The sequence below is a fragment of the Abramis brama genome (genome assembly GCF_963993115.1).
Source record: "Abramis brama genome assembly, chromosome: 13".
Lineage (NCBI taxonomy): Eukaryota > Metazoa > Chordata > Actinopteri > Cypriniformes > Leuciscidae > Abramis > Abramis brama.
The window spans coordinates 16030523-16048500 of NC_139975.1; the positions used below are offsets into that span (position 1 = coordinate 16030523).

Genomic DNA, 17978 nt, shown 5'->3' on the forward strand with positions numbered 1-17978 from the left:
AGCCCAGAAGTCTGTTAAGGGCTGTTGTTTGAATGACATTTTGAGACCTCCATCTGATGCAATGTCCACAAGACTATTGCCTTCCTGTATTGAGAGCTTGGTGCATTGCTCAATGATGTCGCCAAATGGATTTCTGATCCACTCAAAGTCCACATCTAGCTCTGGAAAGTATTTCCCCAGCTGCATGTGAAGGCCTTGTAGATGTTCCTTTATGGCTGTGACGGTGTCATCACCCAGGGTCTCTTCAGTTTCGAGAAGAAAGTCCGCTAGAGTGGGGAAACAGTCAAATTCACGGCGATCGATACGTGCGCACCAGAGCTTTAATTTGGTGCGGGCCCCTTTAATTTTGTCCTGTACAGTGAAGACTGTGACCGTTTTTCCTTGCAGTGCTAAGTTGAGCGTATTGAGCATGCTGAAAATATCTGCAAGATAGGCTAGTTTTGAAAGCCACATAAAGTTATGAAGTCGATCATACAGTTCATCAGCTTGGTGCAGAAATAATTTTACTTCATCGCGTAGTTCAAAGAGACGAGACAGGACCTTGCCACGGGACAACCAGCGCACTTCAGTGTGGAACAGAAGTTTTGTGTGCTCACTCCGCATTTCTTCACACAGGACTTTAAAAAGACGCGAGTTGAGGGCCTTGCCTTTGATTGAGTTGACTATTTTAACTGCCTCGTCTAAAACAGTTTTAAGGCAACTTGGTATCTTTTTCACTGCGAGCTGTTCTCTGTGAATGCAGCAATGAGTTGACACAGAGGATGGAGCAACATTACGCACACGCGTTACCAGGCCCTTGTGTTTGGCTGTCATCGCAGTTGCACCATCAGTGCAAACTCCAACACAACATTTCCAGTCAATTTTATTATGCACAATGAAGGCATTTAGTGCATCAAAGATCGCTTCTCCTGTGGTGTTCGTTGGAAGGGATTTACAGAAGAGAAAATCCTCGTGGACTGAGCGCACATGGATGTATCTCACAAAACACAGAAGATTTGCCTCGTTACCAATGTCCGTGGATCGTCCAGCTGAAGAGAAAAGAAGGGACTCTGGTGTAATCGTGTGATCAGCTGCTCTTGGACAGTTTCGGACATTGAAGTTATGCGTCGCTGGACAGTGTCATTGGACAGAGGTACTTTGTGCATGTCATCACTAGCTTTCTTCCCTAACATTACGTTTGCCATAACTTCTGCAGCAGGCTTAACTAGAGTCTCTCCAATTGAATGGGGTTTTCCCGTTTTTGCAATGAGTAGAGACACTCTGTATGATGCCTCAGTAGCCTTTGCATTTTCACCGGGCATAAAAAACTGTGAGGTGTTTTTACTCATGTTTCGCTCAAGCTCATCACGTTTTCTCTCAAAAAATGACACTGGTTTATCTGTACAATCTTTGTGCTTAGACTCAAAGTGACGCTTGAGTTTCGATGGTTTCATTGCTTCATTAGCCAATATTTCATAACACAAAACACAGTGAGGTCTAGGATCCTCAAGATCCCCAGTCCAGAAAAATCCAAACTTCATATACTCATTGTGATATTTTCACTTAACTTTCTCACATGATTTTCCACGGTGCGCTAGCTCCGTGGTATGCGGGAGTGTGGTGGCCAGTGGCCGTGACTCGGTATCTTCGGTTCCGGCTTCAGTGGGCCTTTGTGGTGCTGTAGTTTTGCTGCATTCAGTGGACGCTTGATCTTTTCTTTTGACTCCTCTTTGGTTTAGCCACCGATCCATTTTTACGTTATTAAAACAGAATGGCAAGAACTGTTTCTTAAGTACATTAAAAAATCTACTTAAATAAGTGACAATTTTATAAACACTTGCCTAGTTTAGGTCATCTTTTCGCGAACCACTAGGGGGCGATGGCGGACCACTAGTGGTCCGCGGACCACACTTTAAGAATTACTGGTCTAAGTCCACCATCCATGGTTCGCCAGTACCTGTGATCCTGCCAAGAAATATAGGGTCCCCCTCGCACACTTCACGCACAGTTTTTGATGATGTGCACACCCGCTTGTAGTGGCCTTTTTTCCCACAGGAGTGACATTTTACGTCATTTGCTGGACAGTCATGCTTTGCGTGTGCTGGGGAGCTACCACACTTATGGCACTGGTTGCTATTCATCTTACTGGAGTGTGCTATATGTGATTTTTGTTTAGGACCATTTCCTTTTTGGGGTCTCCCCACGTTATACTTTCCTTTGTACACTCTGTCGACAGAGCCCGCATCTGCAGCCACAGTGTCTGTCACACTTCTCAGCACAGCTTGCTGTCGTTTCACCTCCTCACTTTGCCGTGCCATTGCGATTGCTTTTTCCAAGGTCAGCTCATGATCCAGCTGCATACACTCAGAAAGCCGTTTGTCCACCAACCCCACGACGAGCCGGTCCCGAATTAGCTCGTCATGTAATGCTAAATAATTACAATGTTCAGCCAGAGCATACAAAGCTGTCACCAATGAATCAACAGTCTCATTCTCAGTCCTGTTTACGCATATTGAAACATGCCCGTTCGTAAATTACATTTCTTCTCCCAACGAAATGTGCCTCAAAACCTGCTTTTACCGCGTCATACTTTGTTTTGTCAGCGTCTGCCAGTGGTAACCCACGGAGAATATCATCCGCCTCATCTCCCATGCAGTAAATGAAAGTATTCACCTGATTTTCATCCGGGTTTTCTTGCAAGTTGCTCGCCAATCGGAACCGTTCAAACCTCCGGATCCATTTTGCCCATTCTTGTGGTTTAGAGAAGTTGAACGCTGAATGTAGCGCTCGGTCCCGCTGCTCTCGGTGCAGCGACCGCATTATCTCCGCCATCCATTTCAGCTCGCACGTTCTTCCCACGTATCCGGGCTTCGCAAGCAAAACTAAAGCAGGTAACACGTCGAACTACAGCACTTCTGACACCATGTCGTGTCTTTTAAATAATGACTCTGGATTCGAACTGTATGAACGCGTTTACTTTACTTTCTTTAGGCAACGTTAAACATACATAACAACTCACTGGCGCTTCCTAGTCGCCACTCTCGTGACATCATCAACATTGCGCCAACCTAGAACACCATAGCAACAACACCACAATAAGCACCCATTGATGTCCCATAAAATCTGTGAAGTATGACGAACATCATAAAATCATCACAAATCCCAAAAGTACATAATTTTGTACTTAGTTTAGGTAACATAAACAAGCTGTCAATTTCTTTCACCTTCATGAATGGAATGATCTACAAATGGATAAAACTCCCAGATCGAATTGAATGATGTTTGTCCATTCTTGCTTCAACAGGTCAACAAAACAGCAGAGTTCATGATTAATTGCAATAGACAGGTAGGTCTCATGTGGTTCAGTCACCCTGAGACATCTAAAATTTGCAGTCTAACATAGCTTCATTTCGTCAATAGATTCCTGGAAAACTCATCTGAAGCACATTGCCACATGGATTTTTCTTGCAGGCTACAGAAAAATAAAGCTTGCGCTCTAATGGGTGAGCCGTGATGGGTGTCTGTTCTAGCTGATATCAAGTCACAAAATAAAGTGAAAGAGGTCAAAAGAAGACCATCTCAAAACAAACTATAATATGCATGTTGGGACTGAATCACAGTCAACCAATTAAGTGAACAATACAGTGAACTTCCTAGTGGCAATTATATCTGCTGCAATATTTAGTGACAAAACACATCTTCGACACAATAATTTAAATTGACTGAAAACTCAATCTTGCTGGAATCCGCTAATTGCTTTCCTTAGATGTAGAAAAATGAGTATGATGTGCATTTTGAGATCAAAGTTTATTCAATCTTATTTCACACAAATGCTTTAGTTCTCATTTTTTTTCTGATACGCTCTTCTTTATCATTTATTTTTCATCTTTATTTATTTTATTTTTTTTAGGATCATCACACTTTTTTATTACAAATGGTTTGTGTGATACAAAGAAAATGCCTTTGGAGATGAAATGTGCCTTTGTGGGTAATGAGATTTTAAAACGCTTTGTGTATATGGAATTCTATGGGTGCTTCTCAATATCCCTCCTCGTCTCCTCTCTCCTCCGTCCTCCATCCTATGACCCGGAAACCGATCGAGCACAGCCATCTTGAAGGACATCTCAATTCTCTAATTGCACTGCGAGGAGTCGAGGATCGAGGAGTGAGGAAGCTTCCAGAGGAGTCATGAGCGAGGATACACAGGTGCATCCTATGCGGAAGAGTTTTATCGACTAAAACGTGACGCACGTATAAATTCTCCTCCCCCTTCACATCGGTCACAATAATTTTGATTTATACTTTACTTTTGCAGTTTATATAAACCACACACCTCACATATTTCAACAGGGTATCTTTCTTTATTATTATTTATTATGAATTTCTTAAATAAACAAATTTCAACAACATGAGGGCAGATCCTCTGAGCGCTGCTGATGACGCGATGAAGTGACGCTCGAGTGATCACGGATTCCAATGTATAAAAAAAGCTTTCATTCGATCCCTCCGTCCTCGCGTCTTTTCCTTGCAGCCTTCCCTTGCATCCTACAGGGGGCGGAGCTGAGACGCGAGGAAAGGAAGCGAGGAGAGGAAACGAGGATGCACAAATAAGAATTGAGAAGCACCCTATGACTTTGGGGGACATATGAAGAGTTCAGATGCAAAAGCCTCTTAAGTGCCATCTGGAATTATCTTCTAGAATGATAATTTTTATCAAGCTCTTATATTTAAGTTCAGTAATTTCACTTAAATGGCAATGAAGATTACCTATTAATTGTCATTTAAGTGAAATTACTGAACTTAAATATACGAGCTTGATAAAAATGATCATTCTAGAAGAAAATTTCAGATGGCACTTAGAGGCTTTTGCATCTGAACTCTTCATATATATATGATATTTATGATGTATAGCTTTTGCAACTAATTACAATGGGGTTTAAAAGAATCACAGGCTCATGAATAATTTTAAATTTTCCTCCGCTGATTGCTATTTTCTCTAAATCAAAATCATTGTCACAAAGTTCTGTTGCAGATAAATTACCTTTACTGAATCCTTGACCCAAAAAGGCTTTATGTTTTTAGACAGTCATTGCATACAGGGGCCAGTTGCATAAACATAGCAATTATGTTAAGACTGTCTTAAGAACTAGTTTGACCATCTAGCAGTTAGCTAGGGATAATCAGTCTTACTTTTCTGTATCAAATTAGACTAATCTACGTTTTTATGTAACTGACTTAAAGTTATGAACAGTCTTAAAGAAAAAAAATGTATGACTATTTTGTAAGACTATTAGCAGTTCTACCAGAAAGACTCAGGGGAGGCAAAATACCGTAACAAGTATACATTTATTAACAGCCCAGCAAGCAAATATTATGATATAAAGCTCTTTGGCGTAGGCCCCGTCTGTAGCCCGTAATCCGAGGGTACGGAATCTGCATTTCCTGCCAGAAGACGAAGGCAGGGGCGCAGCCTGCCCCCTGGGAGGTATGGGAAAGGACCATCCTGGTGGTGGTGGGGAGAATGCAGGGGAAGGAACCATCCTGGACCGACACAAGGGTGAGTAATTAATGACAGAATTTTCATTTTTGGGTGAACTAATCCTATAAACAATTTTCAACTATCCTTTGATAGTTTCTAGCACATTCTTCTATTTGGAACAAAGCTGCAGATGGTGTAAAACCACACTGGAACAGATGTGATTTCAGTGACTTCCCTTACATTTCTGACACTCAGTAGAAGAGAATTCAGTTGAAAAGAATTGCAAATGAATAACACATAGAAAATGAGTACCGTACTGGCTGTCTTGTACAGGAAATACATAGCAGCATGCAAATAGGAAAAAATAATACCTTGTAAAGAAGCACACGGCTGACGTGAAGTATAATATGTCCCTCGTCCCTTTGTTTGAGAGTAGGCAGTAGGAATTAGGTAACTGGTTATTGAAACAGTGCTTGCACAGAGCTACATTGGTAGCATTGGTTATTGCAAACAAATAGAGTATCTATCTCTGTCTCTATATTTTAATGGGGATTTCTATATTTCAATGTTTTCTATTATCTTGCACAGTCTTCTATTTGATGTACTAAGACATCCATCAGCTCTCATCATTGCTCCCACAGTTCAGGTTTGAATCATGTTTGATCAATGAACTAGGCAGATAAATAGACACTTTGATTTCCATGAAGAATAAGAAAAAAATATTTTCAGAACTTACATTCAGAATTAAATAAATTACTTTAAAATAACCAGAGAGCCCAGAGAGAGAGGAGCCCTTACTGTTGCACTGTTTTGGTGTCTGTTTGTTTTCGGGCATTAATTAGCCATTAAAATGCATTTGAGCTCTATTGTCTATGAATGAGTTTTTTAAAAGCGCACTCCTGAGAGTCCCACAATCTGAATGAAACAGATGTCAGCCACTTTCTGCCTCCCACCACTATCAGCTCCACCAGCAAGCCCTGTCCTCATGGTTAAAGAATAAAAATATATATAAAAAAAAGAAAAAAGAAAAAAAAAAGATACTGAGTAAAAATTTAACACAACAGGACAGCCACCCACATTAAATAAATGCAAACTTTATGTTCAGAGGAGGGTACTTGAAATAGTTTTCAACCTGACATCAATACAACCATCCTTAGACCTAAAGGGAATGTTCTGTGTTGCTCTGTTGTATAAGAAAGGCTCTGATGCAATATGACCAGTGTTGGAAGCTGCTTTGAAACTGTAACTTGTCAAGATACAGACAATTAATAATTTAAAGTATAAACTACAGCCAGGCTGCCTACACACTGTATTCACAGCTAGCACACAATACTGTATTTTACATTTATATTATTGTTTTTTGTATTATTAAAGCACACTACCGCTCAAAAGTTTTGGGTCAGGAAGTTCTATTTAAAATAAATGCTGTTCTTTTGAACTTTATATTCATCAAATAATCTTTATAAATCAGCATATTAGAATGAGCTCTGAAGGATCACGTGACACTGAAAATTTTGTCGTTTACACCACGTTCTCTCGTGTCATACCTTGTATCTTGCTTTGGTACTTAAATCTATTTAATTGCTTCAAAAATATAGCGGTGATCTGCACTCAAAACCTTATTTATGCAAAGTCTGAGATTGGATCGGTGTACCCTTCTTATCCTCCTTCTATAGGCTCTACCACACACGTTGATCCTTGGACCTCTATCACTTTATACACGTTACAAAGCCCGAAAGGCCTGCAATAATACTCATATAGCCCCAATGGAGTGATAAATGTGGTCTTGTGGCGGACTTTCTCAGGTACGGCAACTTGATGATAGCCACTGGCGAGGTCTATTGTCAAAAAAACTCTGCTCCACCCAACGCATCCAGACTCTCATCTATGCGTGGTAATGGGAAAGCATCACATCTGGTCTTAGCATTTAATTTACTATAGTCCACACAAAGTCTGAGACTCCCATCAGCCTTCCACACAAGCACAATTGAACTGGAACTCTCGTGTATGACACCTTTTCTGAGCAACTTGGAAATATGCTCCCTGACTTCTTCAAACTGTCGGTACGGTTGGGCAACTGGAGTATCATCCACCAAATGGATCTCATGCTTCACCCTGTCCGTGTACCCAAAGTCCTCTTCACAGACTGCAAACACATCATCATATTTCTTCAAAAGTACACCTAGCTCAGTCTGTTGCTCTGTCCATCTAACAGGTGTCCCATGTCACTGTCAGGCTCTTGTCTAACTTCTTGATCAATGCTCATTTCTTCTTGATCAGTGGTTGATCATGCGTTGAAACCTCACTTCACAGTGGTTACTCTCCATGCATTGACAATGGCCAAGTACACCCACCGGAGTCTTAGGAAGCAACCAAACATCCTCTGATGAAAAATGTGCCAGTCTTGCACCCCTTCAATGAACTGGTCTCTGAGAGCTAGCCGTGGGTCAGACACAGCATGAGAGGACTACTGGAGAGCAGCATTCAAAAGTTGAGACAAAGCATGGTAAAATCTTCCCCATCTGATTGTCTGCATAAATAAAATACATGTTACAGCTGTGGTGTTGTGCATTTATCTCTAAAAGCACCCCTTAAATAAGGAAACAGCTCCTGAGGTTGTTTTATCTCTCATTTATCTTATTCATGTTGGCAAGAGAAAACAGTACTTGGTCATGTTTTTGCCCCAGCTCCAAAATATGTGACTGGAACTGTGCCACTGGGTTCCCTCTATCACCATGGTCCACAGCCTCTGCCCCATCCACATTGTGGCTGGTTCCAGCTTGAGCGTCAAGCAGACTTGGGTCCTGGTCCATGTTTCGATGCAGTCTCTGGCTCAGACTGCACAACTGCCACACAACAGTAACAGTTTGCAGACAGGTTCACTTGAAGCTCTCTGCCTTGTGTGGTCCCCTTCACCCTCTTTGACAATGTGAGCAACTTCCTGCTTCAGAACACCAATGCCTTGCTCCCTCAACATCTCTCCAGGCACACCACACCACTCGTTGTAGACCCTCTTGGCGATGGCTCTGAACTCCTATTATTCATTTTTTTTTTTTTTTTTTACTGTAAAGCACTTTGTGACCCTTTCCTTGTCTGTGAAAGGTCTTCATCACTACCATTGTCTATATCAGTATGCCACCAACCCAACTAAAACCCCAACAGCTAGCAAGGAGACCACTCCTGGTACCAAAAATAAGTGTTGCCGGGCTAACAGCTTGCTGTCAGAGGAATAAAAGGTCCAATACACAGGCAAACTTAAATTTAGGGTCTTTTATTTCCTACTGTGACCATAGGAACACAGCATTAAAAATAGCTTTGGCTTTTCGTGGTTGAAAATGTTTTAGGAAACAGAACAGGACAAAAAATGTTAAAGACAGAAAAAAACCCTGGAATTAGTTTCCATTCTTAAATCTAGGAAAAGCAAAAAAGCTAAAATTCCATAACACTTCTGTAGCGCCCCCAACAGTTGTTTATGGGGGAAGGCTAACCTGAGTTCTTTTAGATCTAGTATTCAACCAAATTCTATATTTATTTTAATTAGGGTAAATGATTAATCAGGTTACTGTGGTTCTCAAATAAACACAGAGTTATAGAATGAAAATGAAATAACAATAGCAACAACAATTGAAACAAATAAAGCTCTTTACTGAATGTAAAATAAAATAATCACACAAGAATATGAATTAATAAACAACCAAAAGATGATTGACAGTGTATGCTAATTCCTAAAACTAATAGCTGGCAAATACTAATAATCAAAATAAAATAAAAAATACCACAGTTCTCGTAGCAGGCCTGAATCGACGCTCGGGTTCGTTGTAGCCTAAAACTTGTGGCTGCTTCACTCCTTAGAGCAAAATAAAATAAAAAGAATGCGCTCACCACGTGTGTTGCACAACAGCACCGTCCCCGTCGATCACGTGCGTTGTCTCGGTCCCGATGCAGCTCTCTCTATGCAATCGAATGACCCAGACTGTAGCCCCGGTCCGTTTAGTCAACAAACAGGCAGTCTCTCGTCCCACGCCGCACACGCGCTCACAGTCAGCAGCTTGCGTCAAACTTCAAACTGTCCGTAAACAAACTGAATTGAGCTCTTCGTCAAAGCACTGTTCAGCATTCAGATATCATCCGATAGTTCGTCAGAATTAGTCACCCTAATCTATCAGATGTTACCAGAGAAATATGTTATTCACATATTACGGTCTCTATTCCTCGTGCTCTCTCTACTCTCTTCTCTTCCTCGTCTGACGTCATTCCTCTCTTCTTCGGCACTTGCACAACACAACCAGTAAGCCTATGCAACTTTCACTTTATAAAATAAAATAAACATCTTACATGTCAAGTAACAATAACAATGTACATTTCTTTTTACAGAACTAGAAAAATATACAATATGAAAATAAACAAATTTAACAAACCACTGACTTTGTCTGGTTTATTATATTACCCAATTTCCCCACAGGTTACACCTGCATGAAATGTATAGAAATCTCCCATATCAAATATATATATATATATATATATATATATATATATATATATATATATATATATATATCAACAACAATTAAATATTGGGCTAATACAAGTGAATATTTTTCACACTTTTGGTGTTTTAGAGACTACCTCCACTAACTTAGAGACTAACTCCCAGATGACATCTTATTCACCGAAATCTTAAAGGGCCAGCATCATAATGTAACAGAATTGAACAGGTATCTTTATACATCATATATGCAGCACTAGCACTACATGACATTGATCTCAACTACACATTTATTTTTTTATTTTTCATTTTTTTGTCGGTTACATTAGTAATATAAATATGTAGAATTATTGTAATAAATATTATATTTTGAATATTGCTTCAGAGAAAAAGTCAAAGTGCTACTGGGACTTTTTTAAACTGATTTCTTTTTTAATGAAGCATCTGAATTGCTCATTGGAAAAAGTATCTTGTTGCAAAAGTTATTCATTTGAAAACAGCTGATACTGACTAAAGAACTTTAGTTAGCAGCATTGCTACTTTTAGCTTATTACAAGCCCCACACTGAATATAAACTTTCTCTGATCAAACAGCATCTGCTAAAATACTCTGGGAATTTACAGTACAAGAAACAACAATGAAAAGAGACAGTTTATTTCAATGTGGCTACACCTTTAGAAATTGGCCTTTAAAAATTTAAATCCATAGAAATGTTGGTCACTGTATGAGTACAACATCTTTGTGAAGTTCGCACAGCATTTGAAGTTAAGTTTATCTAGGTATCACTACTCCTGTCTAACGTTCCGCCATTTGACAAGATTCCAGCGGTTCCAAGCTGAGTTTAAATCTCACTCTTGTAACAATCCGATAATAATTATCTTCCCAGGATGAGCCATACAGCAGCTGAAATGACTGCTGGTGGGGATCGAAGTGTAGAGTAAATTAAACGAATTGATCAGAATAACTGAGCTGCACAGGGGTTCAGCCCCCAATGCAGAGATGAGCTTTCTGGGACAACAGCCATGATGACGATATTGAATACTTCAGAATTGTTTTGTTTTTTTACACAGAAGCAAATAAATTTAACAGAACGTTTACTCCATGCTTGCTGATTAGTTAACTTGAATAAAAGTATTTAATTGCTGGGTAAAAATGAGATTAATGGTCGTGGCAGCTTGTGCTTTTTTTCCAGAGACATCCTGCCAATTTGAGGTAAAAAGGAACCGATACCGTCTAATGATATCAGAAATAAACATTTGAACCATTTGCATATGAAAATGTACTAATTAGCTATATTTCTTCATTTACCGCATGTACAATATTATTTATTTATTTATTTATTTTATGTTCTGCTTGCATCAGATTGATATTCGGAAAACAAGAGACAAATTAGTGAGGGTGTATTGTTGTCAAACAAGATGTGATTGCAAAAAAGGGGAAGATAATTAGGTAGTGTGAGATGAAAGATTCACACCGTGGTCACAAGAAAGGAGCCGGGCCAAGTCTCCTCATAGCCCTTTGATGTCATATCCTTATTTTGATTGTTTTTAATCTTTTCAAAAATATGCCTATGTGGGTATATTTAGATTTTTTTTTCGCTCTGTTACTTTACCACTCTACACTTTTTCTCATACATATTGTGACCCTGGACCACAAAACCAGTCACAAGTCGCATATTTGTGGCAATAGCAAACAATGCATTGTATGGGTCAAAATTAGCGATTTTTCTTTTATGCCAAAAATCATTAGGATATTAAGTAAAGATCATGTTCCATAAAGATATTGTGTAAATTGCCTACAGTTAAAAAAAAAAAAATATATATATATATATATATATATATATATATATATATATATTTGTGAGTGAACGCAGCAAATTTGCGAACATAAATGGACAACTGTAAAGGTGATTTTCTCTATGTTTAGATTTTTTTGCACCCTCATATTCCAGATATTCAAATAGCTGTATCTCGGCCAAATAGTGGTAAACAAACAGATGCCCACTAATCGACACATACTGGCGTAGCCTAAACCTGTTGAGTTCCCTCAAGTCAACATAGGATCTCAAGGCCACAACTTCACATCGCGTGGCCACAACATAAGGTCGTTACCTAGACAAAATGTCACATTCCCACAAGTTAATATGTAATGGCCATGACAAAACTAAGTGAACCAAAGATGTCCCCTCTCAGTCACTGTAAAAAATGTTTTTTTAAAATTAAAAAAAAGAAAAAATAATAATAAAAAAAAAATAATAATAATAAAAAAAAATATATATATATATATATTTCACTTTTAAGTTTATCAGACAAAGACAGAAAAAAACAATCAATCTCAGAAATAAACGTTCACTGCATGGAGGACGTGTTTTTGTCATGCACCTGTCAAATATGAGAGTAATCGCACATCTGCTACTCAAATCACAAGTGCCAGTTTTGTTTGGTTTCACAAACACTTAACCCATGACCACTTGCTATAACGGTTGCTGAATTATTGTTTTATATATATATATATATATATATATATATATATATATATATATATATATATATATATACACCAAGGGAGCTAAAAATCAAGTCTTATGACATGAACTAACATTTTAACATTGTGAATAACAAAATATGTAGTTACAGCCTGCTTCTTACTGACAAATGCATATGGACTGTTAGCAACCCTCGTCTCAGGGTTCCAGACAAAAAAGACATTGAAAACTTTTAAATGATAAATTACAGGATCACTTGATAAAGGTTTGTTAAAAAGTGATTCATTGAGTTCATATCTTCTTTAACTTTTACTGCTCTGTGCTGATGAAGTGATCTTTTATAGACTGTCAAATTAAGTTAGCTTTCTAGGATATGTCTCTAGTTGTATTTAGTATACATGTATTCCAGTATGAATGTATTTGTGGCATTTCTGTTTTATAGCTTTCTAATAAAAAAAAAAGCAAGCTACGTTTTTCTTAGTCATTTCAACCTCATAGGCTTATAGACAGTATTTATTTTCAAAAGGTACATGTTTCTTATAATACCATTATTATTTTTAATATATTTAAAAATGTGAATATGTATGTATCTTTAATTACTCAACAACAAGTAAATCTTGGTTCGTTTTGAATCAAACATGTCTATCCACTTAGTAATGGCTCTGAATGATTATCTGACAGAAAAAAAAAAAAAAAATTGATTCAAGAGGTTGTTTTGTAACTCTTTTTGACCGACTATTTCATTTTATGAAACCGCTACTGAGATTATATTGTTTGTAGATCGAACGACTCACCAGAGCCGCCTTAACCTAATGTTAGGCCCCGGGGCTGAGAGGTTTTGTAGGCCCCCCATCCCCTCGATTTATAGAGTCTCATTTTAAAAAAGTGTAATATCTAGGTAATCTACATCACAATTGAGAAATTTCAACTTTATGCAAATGAGAAGCGATTTTTGCGAGCGACAACCAATAGGAAAGAAGCCTTTCAGTGGAGCTCAGCTCCCGTCACCGTCTCGAGTGCAGTGCAGGCAAGACAGAAGAGTGCGAGGGCGATTTCACTGTTTTATATGATTTGACTCTAACTAACCACAAACATGGATATAATAAAATGATGCATGGAAAAGAAACTGTCGACAGTCTCAGTGAGTTTAATTCATACATTTACGTTTAATTCATACCGTTCGAGTGTTGTAGTTTTATGATGCAAGTTTAGCACTGCTGCAGTTCATTTTACAGTTTCCCCTGCATTATGTTGACTATTAGGGACAAGAAAATTGATTATTTGTCAAATTCGGATGACGTTTTAGTAATTTATGACAGTATGAGTGAGTTTAATTTGTAGATTGATCGATCGTTAATCTAGTAAATTATTTAATCCACTGAACACTGCTGTGTGGTAATATCAGAGAATGTCTAATAGGAAGAGAATTGGCACTCTCTGCTTACTTCCGGTTTCTGGACTGGCTGCAGTAACACGCCTCTGTCCATGCGGGGGCGCTCGCAGGCGAGTGCAGAATGAATGGAGGTCTATGGCGAAATACCCCTCAAAATCCACTTTTCTCAGGATATAATTTTTTGTCTAGTAATTTGAATGTTGTATTCGAAAGGAGATGCAAAGAAATTACACATTGCTGGGTGTTAGATTTTTTAGAGTCACTTATTTGCTTTAAAAAGTCTTTTAAAATGTCAATGATGTCATACACATCGTACGACCAGACATACAGCTTTATGGCAATCCTTCAGTCACTTTGGTGCTTTCGCGCTCTGCACTTTCTTTTCACTTGAGGCATCGACCACACAGCTGACACAGGTAAATACACGTGCTAGAAGAGTTTTTGTTTTGTTTGTTTCTGGTCCCGCTTCGGATGCCACGATGCCATCAAGCGGTATCTCTGGTCGTAATCAGTCCTTCACTGACCAATCAGCGTTCATTAGCAGAATGCTAGCGTGTTATGGGCAACAACAACTCAACCTGTAAGAAATCGAAAGGACATAAGTACTCGTTCATTCAACTTTCGACCTATAACCCATGTTGAACTTGCAAAACCTACAATAAAATCTGAGATTTCTCAACGGCAATCGGGTGAAAGATACACATTTAGCCGTATAGCCCCATAGACTCCCATTCAGTCTGCACTCGCCCGCGATCACCTCCAGTGGAATTCTAATGGAACTGCAACCAAGATCTATACAATGGGGCTAATAGGGAGTGCCAAGGCTCTCCGTAGACGGGCTCTGGTAATATAAAAACACTCTCCCAACAGCATACTGTTTCTTTTGAGCCTAATTCCTAGTCAAATTAAAATAATATAGTTGTATCACTTGTGATGGTGTTTTGTATAGATGTGACCAGACGAGCAGTCTACCAATAACATTAGAGCGACAGCACTACCAACGCCCACAAGCGACTTCACAGTATAGAGACTAGCGACATACAGCGACAAAATCGCTGGCTGTGTCAACGGGGCTTACGGGGCCACGTGGGTCACTCAATCAGCAGACATGTAACGTGCGATTAGAGTGATTGACAGAAAACCTGACAAGTTACAAAACAATATGACCTTTTCAGCTCATCATGAACCTGAACATGGGAGGCCCCTGAACTTGGGAGGCCACTGGGCTTCAGCCCAGGTAAGCCCGTGCATTAATGCGGCCTTGTGTGTGGACACTGTTTTGCTGAATAACAAAATAATTCAGCAACCGTTATAGCAAGTGGTCATGGGTTAAGTGTTTGTGAAACCAAACAAAACTGGCACTTGTGATTTGAGTAGCAGATGTGCGATTACTCGCATATTTGACAGGTGCATGACAAAAACACATCCTCCATGCAGTGAACGTTTATTTCTGAGATTGATTGTTTTTTTCTGTCTTTGTCTGATAAACTTAAAAGTGAAACCAATGTATAAATGAAGGTATACAAATATATAACAAAAAATGTTATATATATATATATATATATATATATATATATATATATATATATATAATGTGCAGCATTGTCTTTAATAGTTTTAAACTTTGTTGTTATTACTATCTCTCTCTCTCTCTCTCTCTCTCTCTCTCTCTCTCTCTCTCTGTGTGTGTGTGTGTGTGAATGCATATATTTTGTATTGTATCTATGCTGTTACTTGAACCTTATTAAAAATCACAAAAAAAAAAAAAAAAAATCTGTAAATAAATCTTTATAAAGTCATCCTGTGGATTAAACTGTATGTTGCCGCCATTCCCAGATGAACAAGTGTAACATTAAGGACACTTACATTTGCCCTATTGATTTATCGTTACTAATTAAACATTTATTCATTGACATGTCATTGTAGTGTGGGTATAGGCTAGGCTAACTAAAGAGTTCACAATACCATAGTGAATGTGTTGTCTAAGACAGCAACAGTAACCATGCGGGCAAAGGTTACTGTCAGTGTCCTTTTCCTAATCAGTTAACTTTTTCAGATACAATTATAAATTTAACTTGGAACCAAAGAATCAATGCCAGAGTCACTTAATATCATCAATAAAAGCCAAGCAATATTCAGCACTCCATCATTTATTTATATGTTGTCAGTGATTGATTTTGACTAGCATGTGCTAAGGTGTCAGCCATTTAATTAGGTTCCCTACCTTGTAGACACAGAGGATTTGTTCTACATAAACACACCATTCAAACAATTAACAAAGAAATCGACACATAAGCCCAGCTACCTTTAGCCTCCATAATGAGATTTTTTTTTTTTTTTTTTTTTTGTCAATGAGGCGTGAAACATCTTTTTTCATATGCTGCATTTTTCCTCATTAAATCTTAATGCTGTAAAACTGTGTTATTGTATCTATTTCTTCAAAGTTCCTGTGTTATTCCAGAGCTAGATGCAGTCATCTTTGAAAGTCTGGCCACAGATGAATCGTTTGCCACTGGTCTCACAAGTTTCTTTTGTCCACCCCATTGCAACTCTCCAATTATCCTCTTTTTTCGTTTCTTTTTTGGAGAGAGTGTGTCTGTGCAAGATGACTTGTTTGGATAGGGTTGCAGGAGATGCCTGGTTTCCATCTAAGGGTAAATTCAGTATGGATAACAAGCTCCAAAATACTGTGTCTGTGTTAGGACATGGCTTTGGGCACTTCACATCTTCTCTCATTTCACTTTACTTGTTTTGTGCAGCTTTTTAAAAAGAAGCAGCAGAAGGGGAAAAAAAATATCCATAACATCTATATTCCATTATGGCTAGTTATCAGCTGGGGGCAGTCCATCTGCCATCATGCATATGGTTACTAGTAAAAAGTACATCATCCACCTTTATCTGTTCTTGTTTATTGATATCATGATATTTACCGTTATATTGCAGTATACATGTTTATATTTGATATTTGTGTAGTTTTAGTCTGCCTGTTAATTACTCTCCCTCAATTATGTTTGGTCTACCTTATGCTCTGCTATTTGACTCATGTATGTTTCAACCCTGTTCAGCATCTTTGTGACTTTAAGATATATTAGACTCATGATTCACAACAATATCATGAATGTTAAAGAACAATCTGTGAATAGTAGGCATAAATCAGAGCATGTCAGTTCCACACACACACATATATAGAGAGAGAGAGGGCTCAACTACATCAAAATATATCTTAAAAAAGAATTTGCACTGGGTATTCATGATATGTCGGTACCATAGTGGGATGGTTGGGTGGATGTAAGATTATCTTTTTAATCTTTAAAAACACTTACCAATTTTAATATCAGCCATTTATTGGTTATCTGCCATAAGGTTTGGGAGCAGGGCTACGCCTCAACCAGTCACCTGACTTCTCAAAACCTTCTTATATCGGACTGCCCTTTACAGTGCTGTTTGGCTCGCTCTCTCGAACCCTCCCTTCCCAACCCTCTCTCATTCATTCAACCATCAATATCATCCCCTCTTCTCTTCCCTTCCAGGTTATATCGGGGGTCCTAATCACTAGGCCTACATTTAACTGAGATGATGCTCCCACTCTGAGTCTCCTGGCCGCCAGCACCAGACGCCCAGATCAACTTGACTACCATCCCTTTTCCCCTTCCACTTCATCCTTTCCCTATTCATCCCCAACTCATCTGACTAGCGCCCCATTTTCCCCTTTCACTTCATCTTTTCCCTGTTCATCCCCAATTCTCTTCAGTAAATAATTTCCAACATTCATGATTGTGGTGTGGTTCTTGCTTGTGAACATGAAAATAATTACCAGCTTATTTAATTTTTTTATTGATGCATCCCTAATTGCATGACATAATGTGTGTGTCAAGAAAAAAGATGTGAGATGTGAGAAAAAACTTTAGAAAAATTGGTTTGGAGATGCCACTTCAATATTTTGTTTTCTAATACAATGACAGTAAGACATTTTTAAGTGTTACTTACGCTGTCCACACACTAACTGTTGGCAAGAAAAAAATCAGGGCTAAAATCATGTAATGGAGATCTCCGGCAACAACCCGAACTCAGAGGCAAATCGGTTCTCGTTCATGTGAGTGACAGTAGCTATGTTTGAATGATCAAAGTCATGATCTGAGAGGTGGGCCAATGCGTT

At 38.6% G+C, this 17978-nt stretch overlaps 1 long non-coding RNA gene across 1 annotated transcript; it reads right to left on the reverse strand.

Annotated features, from left to right (window-relative positions):
- Positions 1-5306: 5306 nt before the first annotated feature.
- Positions 5307-9854, reverse strand: LOC311095410. The gene is made up of 2 exons (XR_014608825.1): positions 9235-9854; positions 5307-5520 (listed from the first exon to the last, which is right to left on the reverse strand). It is a non-coding gene; the product is annotated as an uncharacterized lncRNA (long non-coding RNA).
- Between the last annotated feature and the right edge of the window lie 8124 nt (positions 9855-17978).